The sequence below is a fragment of the Pelophylax lessonae genome (assembly GCF_965119305.1).
Source record: "Pelophylax lessonae genome assembly, chromosome: 5".
Taxonomy (NCBI): domain Eukaryota; kingdom Metazoa; phylum Chordata; class Amphibia; order Anura; family Ranidae; genus Pelophylax; species Pelophylax lessonae.
This window is the reverse complement of record NC_138772.1, coordinates 227,745,737-227,763,663: the sequence shown is the minus strand read 5'-3', so window position 1 is coordinate 227,763,663 and position 17,927 is coordinate 227,745,737. Positions and strand designations below refer to the sequence as shown.

At 42.9% G+C, this 17,927-nt stretch overlaps 1 protein-coding gene across 2 annotated transcripts in view; it reads right to left on the bottom strand.

Annotated features, from left to right (window-relative positions):
* The window catches only part of TPPP (tubulin polymerization promoting protein), a 72,762-nt gene extending 55,578 nt beyond the window's left edge, over positions 1–17,184 (bottom strand). The window contains exon 1 of one of the 2 annotated variants that reach the window (XM_082259600.1): positions 17,053–17,184. The gene's annotated coding sequence lies outside the window, so the exon portion shown is untranslated. The remainder of the gene's footprint in view (positions 1–17,052) is intronic. The other variant, XM_082259599.1, reaches the window with a different exon arrangement.
* Between the last annotated feature and the right edge of the window lie 743 nt (positions 17,185–17,927).

Below are 17,927 nucleotides of genomic sequence, written 5' to 3'. Positions count from 1 at the left end.
GAAGCTCTTTCACCTGAAAATACATTTTAAAGAGAGAGACTAATTTTGCCCCCCTACGAAGTTTTAGCGAGACCTCATCTTGAATATACAGTACAGTTCAGTTTTGGCACCAGTTCACTAAAAGGATATTGGGGATACTGGTGAAAGTACAGTGAAGGGCAACCAAACTGATAAGCGAGGACATGCTCAGCTATGAGGAAAGTTTAGGTGGACTGACTTTATTTTCTCTTGAGGCGATTAAGGTATATGACCATCACGTATAACTACATAACTGGTCCAAATAATTGGTGCAGGGTTATTCAATTTAAGGTCATTAAAAAGGAAAAAGGGGGTACTCTTTACATCTGGAGAAAAAGAGATTTAACTTCCACATATGGAAAGGTTTCTTTACTGTAAGAGCTGTAAAAATGTGGAATAGACTCCCTCAGGAACTAGTTCTGTTCAGCTTAGTAAAGTGTTTTAACCACTTAAGGACGAGAAGGTTTTACCCACTTAATGACCAGGCCATTTTTTGCGATACGGCACTGCGTTATTTTAAATGACAATTGCGCGGTCGTGCGACACTGTACCCAAATAAAATTGATGTTCTTTTTTTCACACAAATAGAGCATTATTTTGGTAGTATTTGATTACCTCTGCAGTTTTTATTTTTTGTGCCATAAACAAAAAAAGGACGGCAATTCTGAAAAAAAAAAAACATTTCTTTTTATTTTCTGCTATAAAACATTCCCAACAAAAAAAATGAAAAAATCTAATATTTTTCACATTTTAGGCCAATATATATTCTGCCACATATTTTTGGTAAAAAAAATCCCAATAAGTGTATAATAATTGGTTTGAGCAAAAGTTCACGTCTACAAACTAGGGGATACAGTAGATGTCATTTTTATTTATTTTTTACTGGTACCAGCGGCGTTTAACGATTTTTAGCGGGACTGCGACATTGCGGCAGACAGATCGGACACCTAACTGACACTTTTGAGGGGACCACTGACATTACTACAGTAATCAGTTCTAAAAATATGTACTGTTACTGTACTAATGACACTGGCAGGGAAGGGGTTAACACCAGGGGCGTTCAAAGGGTTAAGTGTGCTCCTAGGGAGTGCTTTCTAACTGTATGGGGGATCGGCTCACTGGATGAACACAGAGACCTGTGTTCCTAAATAGGAGGAAAACAGGATCCCTGTGTTCATCTCTGACAGGACAAGCGGTCTGCCTTGTTTACATAGGCAGACCACCATTCTGTCTCTATAGGGAGCGATTGCGGTTGGCACATCGCACCGGCAGGACCCAGTGGTTCACCCTCTGGCCAATCAGTGTGTGTGCGTGCTTCCGGTGGCTTGCACGTCCAGACTATTAAATGAAGGTACATCGTTTCACGTAATAGAGCTGACCTGTTGCAGTAAAACTACAGGGGCTGGTCGGCAAGTGTTTAATAAAGAGCTGGATGCATTCCTAAATTTATAATATATAACTGGATATTAACATTTATAGGTAATTACACCAAAGATGGTTGATCCAGGGAATATCTGCCTTCGGGGGATCAGGAAGAAATTCATTTTTAACCTGCTAAAGTAAACTGACCCATGCTTTATAGTTTTTTTTTTGCCTTTCTCTGAATCAACTATGGGTATAGGATTCTCTTAATTATTCTGTGTGCTGTATGAGGGTTTTCTATTTATTTTTTCTATTAGTTGAACTAGATGGTCCTGTTTCAGTCCCCGTTCACACTAAGGCGATCTGTGAGGCGACCTGGTCGCCTCACAGGTCGCCGTAGGTCGCCTCCCATAGGGAAGCTTCGGACCCGTTCTAATAGGAGCGACACAAGTCGCTCCGACTTAGAAAAAGGGTCCGGAGCTTCTTTGGGGCGACCTGGAGGCGACCGCCATAGACTTCAATGTTATGAAGTCCGTAGCGGGCGCTCCGAGGTCACGGTGCGAAGTAGCGTCGCTTGTATGTGAACGGGGCCTTAACCTAACTATGTAACTAAGTAACGTTCCCTAATCCTATCTGAAACAATCTAATGCTCTATTTTCTAACTTTGTATGGGCTAACAAATGTCCTAAACTCAAATGGTATTTACTAGGTCTCCCCTTACCCTACAGAGACATTACCCTGTCAGATAAAGCCATGAATCATTCTGCGTGTCACCTAGTGAGGCTCCTTGATTGTTATAGACATGCCGATCTCTAAACAGTTGATAATGCTTGAAAAAGCTGCTTCCACCATACCCCTAAGCAGAGCTTACTTGTGCGCCTCCTATTCTCCCCCTCATCAAACATCACATCCAATGATTGGACCTGTGTCAAGGCTTTCACAGAATACAAACTATCCTCCATTAACTCTCCCATATGCCCAATTATTGGCAACTTGAGATTTATTATGGTAACTTGGGATAGCTTGTTCCAGCCCCTGTTCACCAATAAGAAATACTGAGCCTCACAGTTCATTCAAACTGGCCAATGGCCCTCGATAGGAGGCCCATATAACTCCAACCTTCAAACAGGCACCTCCTAACATCTCTACCACCTCATTTTCATTACAGTCAAGCCCCCTTTAATCAACTCTTTTTTGATTCTAGCTTCCCTTGACATTACCATCTCTCCTCTAAGCACACACTCCTAGACCAAAACAAGGGACATAAAGCCCAATTCCTGAAACTCCTGCAGCAAGACTTACAGCAGTGGTGTATTTAGGTTTTGTGCTGCCCTAGGCCTGACTAAACTTGCGCACCCCCTAATTGAAATATGACCCACCCCTTCCTGTTTATGACCCGCCCTGTCATCTGTAAACCACAACCACAGTCTATCAGTGCCCATCAGCACAGCCTCATCAGTGGCCATCAGTGCAGCCCCATCAGTGGCCTCCAGTACAGTCTATCAGTGCCCATCAGTACAGCTTATCAGTGCTGCCTCATCAGTGGCTATCAGTGTAGCCTATTAGTGCCCATCAGTGCAACATATCAGTGCCCATCAGGGCACCATATCAGTGCAGCCCCACCAGTGAAGCTTAGAAGTGCCGCCTCATACCCATCAGTGCAGCATATCAGTGCTGCCTTATCAATGCAGCCTCATTAGTGCCCATCAGTGCAGTTTATCAGTACCCACCATTGGCAACTTATTAGTGGCCATCAGAGCAGCAAATTAGTGCCCATCAGTGCAGCATATTAGCGACCATTAGTGCAGCATATCAGTGCAGCCCCATCAGTTCTTTTAAGATATTTGGACTTGTGTTTGCTGCCACTGATTGTAATCCTAGGATTATGTCACGTATTTGTATAATAAATAGAAAGTCCATAGTCCTTATACAAATAAGTGAAATAATCAGTGGCAGCAAACACAAATTTTTTGCTGCCCCCCCTCCAAAGTGCTGCCCTAGGCCTGGGCCTTGTTGGCCTAGGCCAAGATACAGCACTGACTTACAGGTGTTTTCACAACAGAACAATGCTTAAAGATATTGAACTTTTCACTAAAGTCCTCATATTGTACCGAACATCAAGAGACTATTTTTAAAATGTTAACCAAATCATACAGTACAGATATAGTCCTCCACAAATTTTATCCTAATATCTCGGATCATTGCTGGTAGTGTAATACAGATGGGGATACCTCTCTACACATGTTCTGGTCTTGCATGAAACTAAAAACCTGGCAAGACAAAAGGACTATCTCACAAAAGTTCACAGATCACTCCACCCAGAGGACCCATCATTCTCAATTCTACGCAACTCCCACATCTTCATTAAAAGCTATCATTGGTCCATTCTTTGACATCTCCTCAATGCCACCAAGGCATGTATCCCCTTGAAGTTAAAAGACCCCTCTCCCCCTTTGATAGCTATGTGACCACATAAAGTAGAGGAGATCGGGATGGTGGAAGATTCTCTCCTCTCAAATAAAACCTAATTTATACCATAAAACTTGGTTTTATTGGTTTAGGAGAGTCGGGTCTGATGCTCGAAACCTCCTAAATACAATTGCCTCCCTTAACTGCAGGCATAAGAGGAACATGCCACATCCCACTCAGATTCCTCCCCACGCTCCTTCCTTAATCTTAGTATCCTAAGCCCTGCCTATTTCCCTAACTGTTTTCCCCCATCCCAATACACTTCCACCCTAAACCTGCACTTTATCCCTCCTCCTTCTCACTATATCTCAAACCTGACATTTTCCAATCCCCAAACTTTCCAGTCCCCAAACTTTCTACCCCTACCTCTTTTCGGAAAGCACTAAACTCTCAACTTTTTCCATACATACTCCATACAGATGAATTTCCTTGGCATGCTTCCCAGCCTTTTTCCACACATCTATCACCCAGATTTCTCAGAACACTGAGAGACAACAACAGTTTCAGAATACCACAATATCTGTGTCATCTATCATAATGTGACCGTCCTGTGTGAAGTAACTGTCCCGTGTGACCGTTTCGTATGAATTATGACAATGCCACATGCTTTGCACTGTACATATCTCTGAGTTTTCATAAATAATAAAAAAAATTCTAGTGTTAGGCTGCTATACACTTAAATCCCATAGACTTAAATAGGATATTTTTTCTACAGTATGGGTACATCCCATTTACATCTAAGGGACATTAATGCACAACCACAGGCAGGCCAGCACTAGAGTTTTATTGGTTGGGCTGCAGCTGTTATGCCTCGTACACACGGATCGATTATTGGCCGGGAATTTTCAACCAACGTCCGATCGGCCGATTTTCGGCTTGTTAGTATGATGCTTTCGACAACCGACTCCGACTTTTCGGCCAAATAAAATCTGGTGTGCAGGCTATAAAATTTTTGTTGGCCGTCAACTGAACGGCCGATTTTCCGTCAGTCAGTACAGATTTCGGCAGACAAAAATCTGATGAGCAAGACTGGGCATGCTCAGAGAAGAAAAAACACACGGAAAGTAAACCAGCACATGACATCACTTCTGAAGTAGATTTTTGTTGGCCGAGAAAATTTGTGTGCAGTCTAGGCACATTCCAACCAACAAAAAACCACTCTGGACAAAAGTCGGATGATCGGTCGGCCGATAATCGTTGCGTGTGTACGAGGCATTAGAATAGGTAAGTAAAGACCTGTAGGGGATGGGAAGGGTGGCATGGTATGCTACACTGAGAAGGGTTAGTAAAAAGGGCTGGGGGATCTTTAGCAATCATTTGTGAACTTGTACTGTAAGTGTTAGGTGGAAAGAGAACTAACAGTAACAATTTGATCTCTACAATATGCATGTACTGCACAATGCTTTAAGTGTTACTGTATTGAAAAGAGCATACAAGTCAAGTGCTCAATTGTCTCACTACAAGATCAGTATTCTACAACACTCAGTGTAGCACTAGGAAATAATGAAAAGGGCTACAGTAAAGTAGCTAGAGCTGATGGTCCTGATATTTTTGAAACCTGCTGCAACTTTCACTTCTATATATATTTACACTAATTGTAACTGCTGTAAGTGCATGATTGCAATGCTCCGATTAGTGCAACCAATCATATATTTAGAAAAAAACTACTGAATAAAATACAGTATGTATGGCTATTTTCATGTAAGGAATATACTAGTGTATATGCCCCGTGCCACATGTTTATTTTATAAATATGTGAATATGTGAATAAATAGTGATAAATTTAATAGGTAAAAAATTATTTTGTGAATAAAAAATTATTTTGTGAATAAAAAATTATTAAATTATTATTTTAAAATTTGTGTATTTTTAGCAGCTGCTATAGAAATGAAAAAAGATGTTTGCAGGTAAGTAGTCTAAATGACTACCTATAGCGCTTGCTTTAAAATAATTACAATATATATTATAAGTGAATATAATACATTTCATAAAATTGATATTAGTGACAAATATAATAAGTGCAAATAATAAACCCTATTTCATATAACATTAATAAATGTGAAAAGTCCAAAGTTAAAAAGTCCAATAAATATGCTGTATAAAGTTATTAATGTTATATGAAACAGGGTTTATTATTTGCACTTATTATATTTGTCACTAATATCAATTTTTTGAAATGTATTATATTCACTTATAATACATATTGTAATTATTTTAAAGCAAGTGCTATAGGTAGTCATTTAGATAGCTATTTTCATGCCCATTGGAGAAAAGTTAAACAAAATTACAGAAACAATGTGAATTAAAAAGAAAAACACAACATAATGAACCTCCCCTTTAACTTTCCTGAATTGAATGATATGTCAATACTATGAAAATAATCTCTAGCAGTATCACAGAAATATGGGTTTAAATAAGCTTTCATTAACCAATCCTTCTGAAGTCTGAATTTTAGTAAACAACACTGAAAGTCATTACTTAAAGTTGAAGTTGTTAAAGCCTGGCATATGTCTCTAATACGCAGCTAATATAGATAGATTACAGCAGGGGCTAAGGGGGAAACTATCATGTGACAGGCACTAGCATAGTATTAGTAGTCCCACAAGAGGGCTTCAATGCTTTTCTTTTATAATGATTACATAGGGCAACCAATTAGCGTCAAGAATTCATGTTCAAAGCTTAAAGCAGAACTAAAGTCTCAAATAGGAAACTGTGATCAGGCAGACTCTTTATTGCAGAAGAAAAATTCAGGGCTTGTTCACGGCACGATATCTGCATTCTCAGATGCTTTTTTGTATATGCGTTTTTTTGTTTTCAATATGTTCCAGTGTTTTTTTCCTCTTTCTTTATTTTGGCACTTAAAAAGTCATTCTTTTCATTCAGGACAAAGTACATTCTGGTACGTTTACATGTGTTTTGATGTGTTCTGGACGAAAAAAATGCAGCAGGTTGTACTTTTGTTTAAATCATTTGAACTATGTTCACTGTTGTGAACTAAGGTCACTGGAATACATGGCAAGCATTGTGCATGCATTCTAGATGTGGTGTATAACCGCACTGGAAAGCATTTGGTGTGAACCAGCTCTCAATGTCTCTTCAACAATAAAATAAACCTGCCTGCTCACAGTTTACTTTCAGGCACAGACCCTGTGTGCCAGAAAGACTGAACAAAGTATTAAACCTAAAGTCACACATTTATTATATTTCAGCTTACCAATTCTTACATTTTATGGCTGTATTAGCGTTCTTTCTTCCATTTTCATTTGGTAATCTAGCTAGTAGGTCTGTTGTTTTTCAACAAAAAAAGCTCTCTTGCAGTTACAGGGATGAGACAGGCTGTTTAACACTGGCAGGAGTGTTTAAAATGCTCATCTTTTACTTATTTATGTAAAACCTTTATCCCAAAAGGAAAAAAAAAAAACGGTCTGGTAATAGATTATAAAGCATAAGCTGGAGCTCAGCTTCAGTTTGTTAGTGTAATTAAATCTGCTAGTAAATTTAACATTATCCTCCCCCTGAATGACAATGCTGCTGTCCAAACCTGCCCCAGGTGCTCCTTCTTCCAGAGTGGTGCTTGTATAATATAGGAGGTGTTAAAGGTCATCACCAGTAAAGAAAACTAATACATCCACTGCATCAGCTGCAATATATAAAATGTTTGGTTTTGGGTTTATGTGCAGGAGTTACACAATCCCACGTCAACCAATCAAGACGACCTTGTCCCGACACTCAGGAGAAACTGGGCAGAAGATACTGGCTAGGGTCCTTGGTCCATTGGTTACTATGCACAGCTGCCTCAGATTCTGTCTGCCCGGTTTTAGTAAATACAGGAGCGAGGATTTACTAGAAGAGACAGAATCTAGAGAAGCTCTGCATAGTAATCAATCAGCTTCTAGCTTCAGCTTGTTCTGTAAGTGGAACTTTACTTAAAGTGGTTCTAAAGGCAGAAGGTTTTTTTTTTTATCTAAATGCATTCTATGCATTAGGATAAAAACCCTTCTGTGGGCAGCAGCTCCCCCCACAGCCCCCCAAAACTTACCTGAGCCCCATTTCGATCCAGCAAAGTTGCACAAGAGCCGCAAAGTCTGGAAAATCTCCCTCCTCACTGGCTGAGACAGCAGCAGGGGCCATTGGTCCACTAAAAAAAAAAAAAAAAAAGTGGGATCCCTACCGTTTAGGTGGATCAGATGGTTCACGGTCTGTTTTCACCTGGCCGCCCATAGAGCAGAGCACATCCACCCGCTCTTCTCCGATCGCTAGAGAAAATCTGCGGCGCAGAGGAGAGGCTGAAAGGAAATGCTCAAAACTGCAAATTAAGAATTTGATTTCCCATGTTCACCACTAGTCTCAAGTATTTCTGAGACGGAATGCTAATGGACAAGTTAAGGTAAGCATCCCTGCGAGCTATTGATGCCATAAAGCATTCTTTGGCTAACAGATTGTAAAAATGGAATCCATACGGAATTTTCTGTAACGCACTGACCTGTTCAGGAGCTTTAAATTGAGGATTAGACAAAAGCTTCCAGAAGATTTCTTTACCAGAAAGACATGCGAGTAGAAACCCTGCTGACATTCTTCTGGAACTACTTGAACTACCACATTCTGTTGCATCAGATCCTTTATAAGGGTCTTCATGGCCAGAGCCTTGGTAGAATCTTTCGGAAGATTTGTTAATAAAAACCTTTTTGGGGGAAGATTCAATCTTGTACCCCTGGTAAAGCATTGTGAAAATGTTTTGGTTTGAGGTTATCTTTTGCCAAAATTTAGAAGTCTTCCTCCCACAGGAAGTGCCCAGTTATTGGGTCTTGTTGGTCTGCGTAGATGAAAAAGGAGTCCTCCTTTGCCTTTCTGCTTTTGCGAAGACCAGTTCCGTCTCTTTGATTGAGGCCTGCCCTCCTGATCTTGCGATCTTTGAGGGTGAAAAAGACGCCTGGGAGGCTGTTTCTTCTTTTGACCGGAAATGCCCTTTTCCTATCCACTGTTCTATCCAGTATGGAATCTAGTTCTTGGCCAAAAACAGGTCTCCTGTAAATGGAATTCCGCAAAGCTTACTCTTGGATGCGGAGTCACCTGGCAAAGTCTTCAACTAAAGAGCTCTTCTGGCTGAATTAATTAGTCCCGCTCACCTATCTGGCAACCTAATAGACTCAGCTGAGGCGTCTGCAATGTAAGCTACAGCTGACAACAGGGTAGAGAAGGAATCCAAGATTTCTTGCTTGGGTGAATCTACTACAATATGCGCTTTAAGCTGGTTAAACCAATATTCCAGATTTCTAGCCACACAAATAGTTGCCATTGCTGGCTTGAGATTTCCCATAATGGCCTGCCAGGATTTTTTAAGAAGAAGGTCTATTCTCTTGTCCATGGGATTTTTCAAGACCCCCATGTCTTCAAACTCCAAATCCGTTGATCTGGATACTTGTGAAAAGGCAGCGTCAAGTCCAGGTACCTTAATCCAGACTGCAGCTGGGTCTCTCTGGGTCCGACCATTCTTTTTTGATGGAATTGAAGATTACAGAGTGTACCAGGAGGGTACGCCCCTTTGGCTCACTGAGGCCTGCATACATTCGGTCATGAAGAGTAAGCTCCTTCTTTTCTTCTCCCAAACCAAGTGTAGCATAAACTGCCTTAATACATTCACCTAATTCAAAGACAATTTATATTTACTGGGTGCATCTTCCACTCCCTTTCCTTCCTCTTCCTCTGAATCTTCATTGGAAATGAGATCCAAATCCATATCCACCAGAGGGGTGAACGGTGGGCCTTGTGAGGACTCTGAGGTAGATGCCTGACTCACTGGGGGGTTTGCTAAAGATGCACGAATGGACTGAATGGTGGCGTCAAGCTCTTTTTTAACTGAGGCAATCATGACGTTGATTCTTCCATAACAAGAGCAGCAATGCATTCCTGGCATAGCAACAGTGGTGGCCCGTCCATTAGGGGCGCAGCTCCCCCTATCCATGCGTCCGGCCCCCTAATCTACATGCAGGGCGCTGGACGCATGGATTCCAGTAGGGGGTTTTTTTTTTTGAAGCACATGATTAGAGCCAGAGGCTCTAATAGGCTTCAAAAAAGGGTGGGCTCAGGGCACAGAGCACTGCGCCCTGAGCCCACCCAGTTGTATGGCAATAGTCGAAAAAATATTCGCTATTGTCACACTGATTCTCCTCCCAGCCAATCAGGAAGAGGGTTGTGAGACCCCTTTCCCGATTGGCCAAAAGGTGAAGCGATCTTACTGGCCACTGGTCAAGAAGAGGGAAGAGACACACAGCACTCATTTTGACTGCCAAAACAAACAAGACAGTCACAGTACCCCCAATGAGTCTAGCAAATCCTCCAAGGCTACACACAGGGGCACAGAAAGTGTATCAGGACTCCTAGTGCCCAGACAGGCCCCAGCCACCAGGGGGAAAAAAAGGAGAGCTCAGAGTAAAAGGGGTTCCCACAGCTGTCCCTTACCTGAGCTTTGCTGGTTCCTGTGCCTGTCCCCACTGCAGCTGCGCCTGGCTCCATCACTGGCTGTACTGCACACAAAACAGGTGACTTCTTCCACCAGCCCAATCCTGCCTCCTCCCCCAGTGCTTGTGGCCAGAAATGGCGCTGCGTGCCTGCATCACATCGCACCATCGGCCTCCACGCGGACCAAGGCCTCCTGCCAGATCGCCGCCACCCTGGGACATCAACCACATGCAGTACAGGCTCTCCCCGAGCACTGAAGAGAAAGAAGGAGCCCGCACACCAGACCTCCATCGCTGGTTGTACCCGGGAGGATCGGTAAGTCTCCTGCAAAAAAAAAAAACAGGTGGAGGCAGGAACCAAGTCTCCCAGGACAACACCTAAGAGATCCTGGCTCCCACCAGGTGTTCCCTCCTGGCTGGAGGACACACAAAGGCTAATATGTGGTGTGAAGAAGCCTCCTTTTAAAAGATTGGTGGAAGAGGTGTTTCCCTAGTCAGTGGGAGGGGCCACAATCTCTCATGTGCTGTCCTGAAAGACGTTTAGGAAAAAACTTGTGAACAGCAGGTTTTACAGAGGAGTCATACTTTGTTTTTTCAGTAATAAAGTGAAAAAAAGCCTAACTATTGCTTTTCTTAAAAATGTTGCTTCCTCCTTTCTCCTATCTATTCTGTATAAAATATCCTCCTACATAAGCTGTACCTGTTTTTCTGCAATATTCTCTTCTCTACAGCCATTCAAAGTCCGGAATTTATCTTGTCTGAGCTTTCATAAAACAGAAGGCGGAGAGCTGAAGTTACACACTGCAGAGCTCAGTGAGGGGAGCTCTGAGAGCTGATTGGTGGGAAGAGACACACGCCCATTCACACAGCACACAGGAACATAGCTTAGGCTGTCAATCACGAGCTGTGTTCTGGAGATCCCTCCCCTGCCACCTTTTTCATCTTGGTTTTGAAAACTTGTCAGGAGTGATTCATGCAAATAGCAGAGAAACAAAGCAGCAGACAGAAATTATACTGTGCTCTTAATTGAGACAAGTAAAATTGCAGAGGGATATGCTTTGTTTATATGTCCGAGGTTTACAACCACTTTAAATAAACTTTTTTTTCCCACTTTAACAACTTGCCGCCAAATCACGTACCTGGGACGCTATTTGACTTCAAGTGGTTGTACTGGGGTGATGCCTGCAGTACCGTTTTTAAGAGGCGATGGTCAGCTCTCTTTTAATAGCAATTGGATCAGAGCAGTTACTAGCCACTTGATTGCTATTACAAGCTGCAGCAGAGGACATCCCCTCCTCCCACCGCCTTCAGTGGCTCTCTCGGAGTTCAGGATCCCACCTGGGAGATCTGAGCTACTAGCCAGCACATCTGCTGACTAGTCGGAGACCCATACAAAGCAGAAATTGGCTTTGATTGGGTCTCCTTGCTATGGTAACCCAGAAGCGATGACATGACATCACTTTTGGTTTACCTGGAGGTCAACGATGCAATTTTTTGAAAATCAAAAGTATTCAAAAATGTCGATCTTGGTGTTTTGAATGCTTTCAAGTGCAAAGAAGATATTTAGGTTCTTAATGACCCCAGATACCTTCATCAGGAGTACCTGACACATGCCTATTGCTTTGACAATGATGTTTACAGCTATAAAAATTATATAAAAAAAAAAAAAAAAAAAACAATTTAAATATATTGAGCATCAGAAATGAACTATGGAGCAATGGAAGGAGGTGGCCTGGTCTGATCAATTCAAGAATGGTTTGGGGTGTTGACTTGGCCTTCACATGTGCTGGAAAAACAAGTCTGATTCATGGAGGCCCCACCTTGCAACTTTCAGGACTTGAAGGATCTGCTGCTGACAGCTTGGTGCCAGATACCATGGCATACCATCAGAGGTCTAATAGAGTCAATGCCTTGACGTGTTAAGGTGGGTGGTCATAATATGGCTGATCAGTGTATGTACATGTTTGGAGTTCATATCAGAAGAGCAGGCTGTGGGTGAAAACCAGGTTTCCCCCACAGATACACTGATGCTAGGTTTACACCTATGTGTTGAATCTGCTGCTGTACCTGCGGGAAATGCAGGAAAAGGGTCCCTACACCTTTTTCAAAAAGCAGCTGCAAGGAAAGCACCATGCGATTTCTCACACCTAGATGGGGATGCAATTAAGAATGAATGGAAACCCCACGTGTCTGTAACAGAGCAGCATGTTTTGGCTGTGGCTGCAGGTGCAGGAACAGGTGCCATTTACATTATGTCCCGCATCGCAACCACCCGCAGTAGTGTGAACCTAGCATGAAGAAGTGACACCCAAGGACAGGAAGTGAGTTTTTTTAGGATTACCAGGTGAAAAACAAAGAAAAAGAAACTTAGGAAGAAAAATGAAAGCAGTCAACATGCCAAGGACTAGTAAGCTGCAATATATTACTGTAACGCGACCCTTGCTCGCTCGCTTCCGCTCTCCCGACACTCCTCTGCTACTAGTGAGTCAGCTTACAGATCGCAACGTCTGATGGTTCGCTCATCCAAGGCTCCGGGACCTGAACTACAGTTATGTGCCGTTCTGAATCCATTAGAACAAACACCAGGCAGGCTGTATGTAAGCTCAAACAGGACAACTTTATTGGAAGTACACAACACACTTTTATACAGAATTTGGAACATCCCGCCCCCAACAACCGCTTTCCTATTGGTCAATTGTAAAGTACATGTAGTCCTCCTTCAGGTCCTCCTGGCCACGCAAATGAGGACTTGAAAATTAGTCAGCAGGGATTGGTCCGATAGCTTGATTAGAAGGACTGTTATGGGTAATGAGACAGAAGCCCCAGGGGGCAATCAATGTACACAATAGCCAGACACAGAACAATGGAGCCGTCTGAAGCCTTAAGACAGGGCAATCCACATTCCCTCCCAAACCTTTCTGACATTGAAAGATATGTAATATACACAGCATTTAGGAATTACAGATTTCATGGCAAATGGGAATAAATCTTAATATTTCTATATGGAGATATTGCTGACAAATATGAAGCAATCCAAACCATTACTTATCTGTCTTTAAATTCCAGTGACGGCGAATACTGTCACAATTACATTTTTGGTTTTGGATACACGTTAAAAAAACTAACAAAACCTGGTCATTAAAGTTAAGTTTGCATCTATGGGGTTTCCCTGCAGCTGTGTTTTTGCGGGCACCGTAGATCATGCATTTGAAAAGGGCTGCTGTACCTGCAGGGAAAAGTTCCCTGGACCTTTTCTAAGATCACTGCTGCATGGAAACAGCTGGGTGCTATGAGTTTCCGCACATGAGACTATTTTAAGTGGCTTCCAATGGGTGGTGGTGCCATTAACGGCACCTCCATGCATCCACTAAACAGCAGTGCTGGAACACGGTACAAATAACACACAGTCCCACACCTGTATAAATATGATATGAACCTAGACTAAATGGACAATACACCTTTGCTTAAAGTAGAACTATAGGCATAACTTTTTTTTCCCCATTTTGGATAAAGCAAGGAAAGATTATACCCCTTGTCAGATTTTTGTTGCGCCATCTGTCTTTCATTGCTGAGAATTCACTTCACTTCCAGTTCCATAGCAAAACAGGAAGTGAGAGGAAATCTCTAAAAATTAAAGGAATTCCTTGGGGCCCCTAAGTTACCAGAACTAGTGTCCCCATTGGGAGATTTCCCCTCTGTTACTTTCCTGGGGACAACCCAAAATTTGGTATTTTCTTTTACTTTCACTTTCAATGATAACAGTAAACAGGACAAATAGAGAGAGTGAATCTCTTTAATGGGGACACAGACGGCAATAAAAAGTGACAGATGTTCTAATCCCTCTCCACCATGCTTAAAACTAAAAAAAGTTTTGCCTTTAAATATACTTTAAAGCGGGGCTAGATGGTCCGCTGTAAGAAACAACGAGCACTGATGCAGGCGTTTAATATACAGTGGGTACGGAAAGTATTCAGACCCCCTTAAATTTTTCACTCTTTGTTATATTGCAGCCATTTGCTAAAATCATTTAAGTTCATTCTTCTTCCTCATGAATGTACACATAGCACCCCATACTGACAGAAAAACACAGAATTGTTGACATTGTTGCAGATTGTTTAAAAAAGAAAAACTGAAATATCACATGGTCCTAAGTATTCAGACCCTTTGCTCAGTATTTAGTAGAAGCCCCCTTTTGATCTAATACAGCCAGGAGTCTTTTTGGGAAAGATGCAACAAGTCTTTCACACCTGGATTTGGGGATCCTCTGCCATTCCTCCTTGCAGATCCTCTCCAGTTCTGTCAGGTTGGATGGTAAACGTTGGTGGACAGCCATTTTTAGGTCTCTCCAGGGATGCTCAATTGGGTTTAAGTCAGGGCTCTGGCTGGGCCATTCAAGAACAGTCACGGAGTTGTTGTGAAGCCACTCCTTCGTTATTTTAGCTGTGTGCTTAGGGTCATTGTCTTGTTGGAAGGTAAACCTTCGGCCCAGTCTGAGGTCCAGAGCACTCTGGAGAAGGTTTTTGTCCAGGATATCACTGTACTTGGCCGCATTCATCTTTCCCTCGATTGCAACCAGTCGTCCTGTCCCTGCAGCTGAAAAACACCCCCACAGCATGATGCTGCCACCACCATGCTTCACTGTTGGGACTGTATTGGACAGGTGATGAGCAGTGCCTGGTTTTCTCCACACATACCGCTTAGAATTAAGGCCAAAAAGTTCTATTTTGGTCTCATCAGACCAGAGAATCTTATTTCTCACCATCTTGGAGTCCTTCAGGTGTTTTTTAGCAAACTCCATGCGGGCTTTCATGTGTCTTACACTGAGGAGAGGCTTCCGTCGGGCCACTCTGCCATAAAGCCCAGACTGGTGGAGGGCTGCAGTGATGGTTGACTTTCTACAACTTTCTCCCATCTCCTGACTGCATCTCTGGAGCTCAGCCACAGTGATCTTTGGGTTCTTCTTTACCTCTCTCACCAAGGCTCTTCTCCCCCGACGGCCAGTTCTAGGAAGGGTTCTGGTCGTCCCAAACGTCTTCCATTTGAGGATTATGGAGGCCACTGTGCTCTTAGGAACCTTAAGTGCAGTAGAAATCTTTTTGTAACCTTGGCCAGATCTGTGCCTTGCCACAATTCTGTCTCTGAGCTCTTCAGGCAGTTCCTTTGACCTCATGATTCTCATTTGCTCTGACATGCATTGTGATCTGGAAGGTCTTATATAGACAGGTGTGTGGCTTTCCTAATCAAGTCCAATCAGTATAATCAAACACAGCTGGACTCAAATGAAGGTGTAGAACCATCTCAAGGATGATCAGAAGAAATGGAAAGCACCTGAGTTAAATATATGAGTGTCACAGCAAAGGGTCTGAATACTTAGGACCATGTGATATTTCAGTTTTTCTTTTTTAATAAATCTGCAACAATGTCAACAATTCTGTGTTTTTCTGTCAGTATGGGGTGCTATGTGTACATTCATGAGGAAGAAGAGTGAACTTAAATGATTTTAGCAAATGGCTGCAATATAACAAAGAGTGAAAAATTTAAGGGGGTCTGAATACTTTCCGTACCCACTGTAGAAGAGACATGCAATGTCTCTTCTGCAATAAAATGCTCCTACCTACCTGCTCACTGTCTTTTCCGGTGTTCCGTGAAAAAACCTTACCCGTGAGAAATCCCTACCCTCGTCACTTCCGGTGCACCTACGTCATTGAACAGCTGAGCAGCCTAGCAGTGCGCATGCTCTAAGCTACGGAGGGTAGGGAATTCTCACGGGGTAGGGTTTTTTTTACGTTACACCGCATCAGCTGTTGCCACGGTTACATAAAAACATCTCGGCTGCAACATGAAATCATCTCTGCTCCCTCCCCTGTCACTTCCCTGAACTCGGCTACTAAATGTAAAAGCGGCGGCGGCTCTATGAAAATATAAATCACGGAGCCGAGATCTCCGTGATTTATATTTTCATACACCCGCCGCTTTTACATTTAGTAGCCGAGATCAGGGAAGTCACAGGGGTAGGAGCAGAGATGATTTCATGTTGCAGCGTTGATGTTTTCATGTAACCGTGGCAACAGCTGATGCGGTGTAACGTTACAACACACTACCGTGAAAATGTCCTACCCTCCAGGACCTTTGAGCATGCGCACTGCTAGCCTGCTCAGCTGTTCTGTGACAGGAAGTGACGAGGGTATGGAATTTTCACAAGGTATGGTTTTCTAACGTTACACCGATGCTGTAAAAACTGAGCAGATGTGCACCAGACCGATCTCTGAGTGCTGGGATGACCGCTTCCTGCGCGTGCTTAAGAGTGATGTCATCCAACGCCGGCCAATGAAGAGGCCCGAAGACCGGCAGATGCTGGCGAGGGACTCTTGGACAGGTGAATATTAATCCTTTAGTTCTGCTTTAATATATGCTCATTTTCAGTAAAGTAGGTCCAGAACTTCAGATAAAAACAAAACAAGATAAAACAAAAAACAAACAAGATCACATTCTTACAGCAAAAGTCTCATCCACTGTAAACACAGACTGATGGTAATGTACAGTATATAGTTATGATAAGTTCAGAGGCACACAGCGTTCACAGAACAGAATGTTTACAGAGATGCATTCCATGTACACAAACCGAAAGCACAGAGGTCCCCTGCTATGTAAACACGCCGACTGCTCTGCTTACATTTTCACTTGCACCATAGACCATTGCATATGTCACCATGATCAAACAGCAATGTACAATTCACTCACTCACTTACTGCTTGTAGAAATCCAAATTGACAGGTCCCAGAGCGAAAAATCGAAAAGCTGTCAAAACAAGAGAGACCCGCCCTCTAATCAGCCATTGGTTACATTCTGCGTCCAATGACAGAGCTCGCTGCTCGGCTGGGAACGTTTTCGTCGCTCTTCCCCTCTGGCGTGACAGAAGGTATGCGGGGATTCTTTGCCAGCGTGCACGAGCCTCAATGCGTGCCTGTGAAATGAGTCTTGTACTCTGCGCGCTCCTTCTCTCCTTAGGCGGGAAATGTTTCCAGTCATCTCTCCATACACATCAATCCTGTTCTTGTACCTCACCTGAACGGAATGGAACTACTAGCACCTGGCTGATATTTTACCGTTCAAGCTGGTAAAAAAATTTCTCTTTGGTTCATTGATGTACACGGATCCTGATCTTCTTAACCTCCCTGGTGGTCTGATTATGTCAGGATTTCTTTGCTGAAAGTGGTACATTGTTTTGCATGGAAATCTGTTGTTTTATATTTTAAAACTCACCTTGCGATCCCCCACCATCCTCCCGCTGTGTGCTCGGCTGATGCCGGTGTTCCGTGAGAAAAACCTACCCCTCGTCACTTCCGGTACTCGGCACTGTATGTAATGCAGCGGGTACATTAAAACAGCTGGGCTGCAATACGAATCATCTCCGCTCCTGTCCCGGTCACTTCCCTGATCTCGGATAGTAAATATAAAAGCGGCAGCGGCTGTATGAAAAGATAAATCACGGAGCCGAGAGCCGCTTTTATATTTACTTGCCGACAGCAGGGAAGTGACCGGGACAGGAGCGGAGATGATTCGTATTGCCGCACAGCTGTTTTATGTAAGCGCCGCGTCGGTAGGTTTATTTCACGGTAC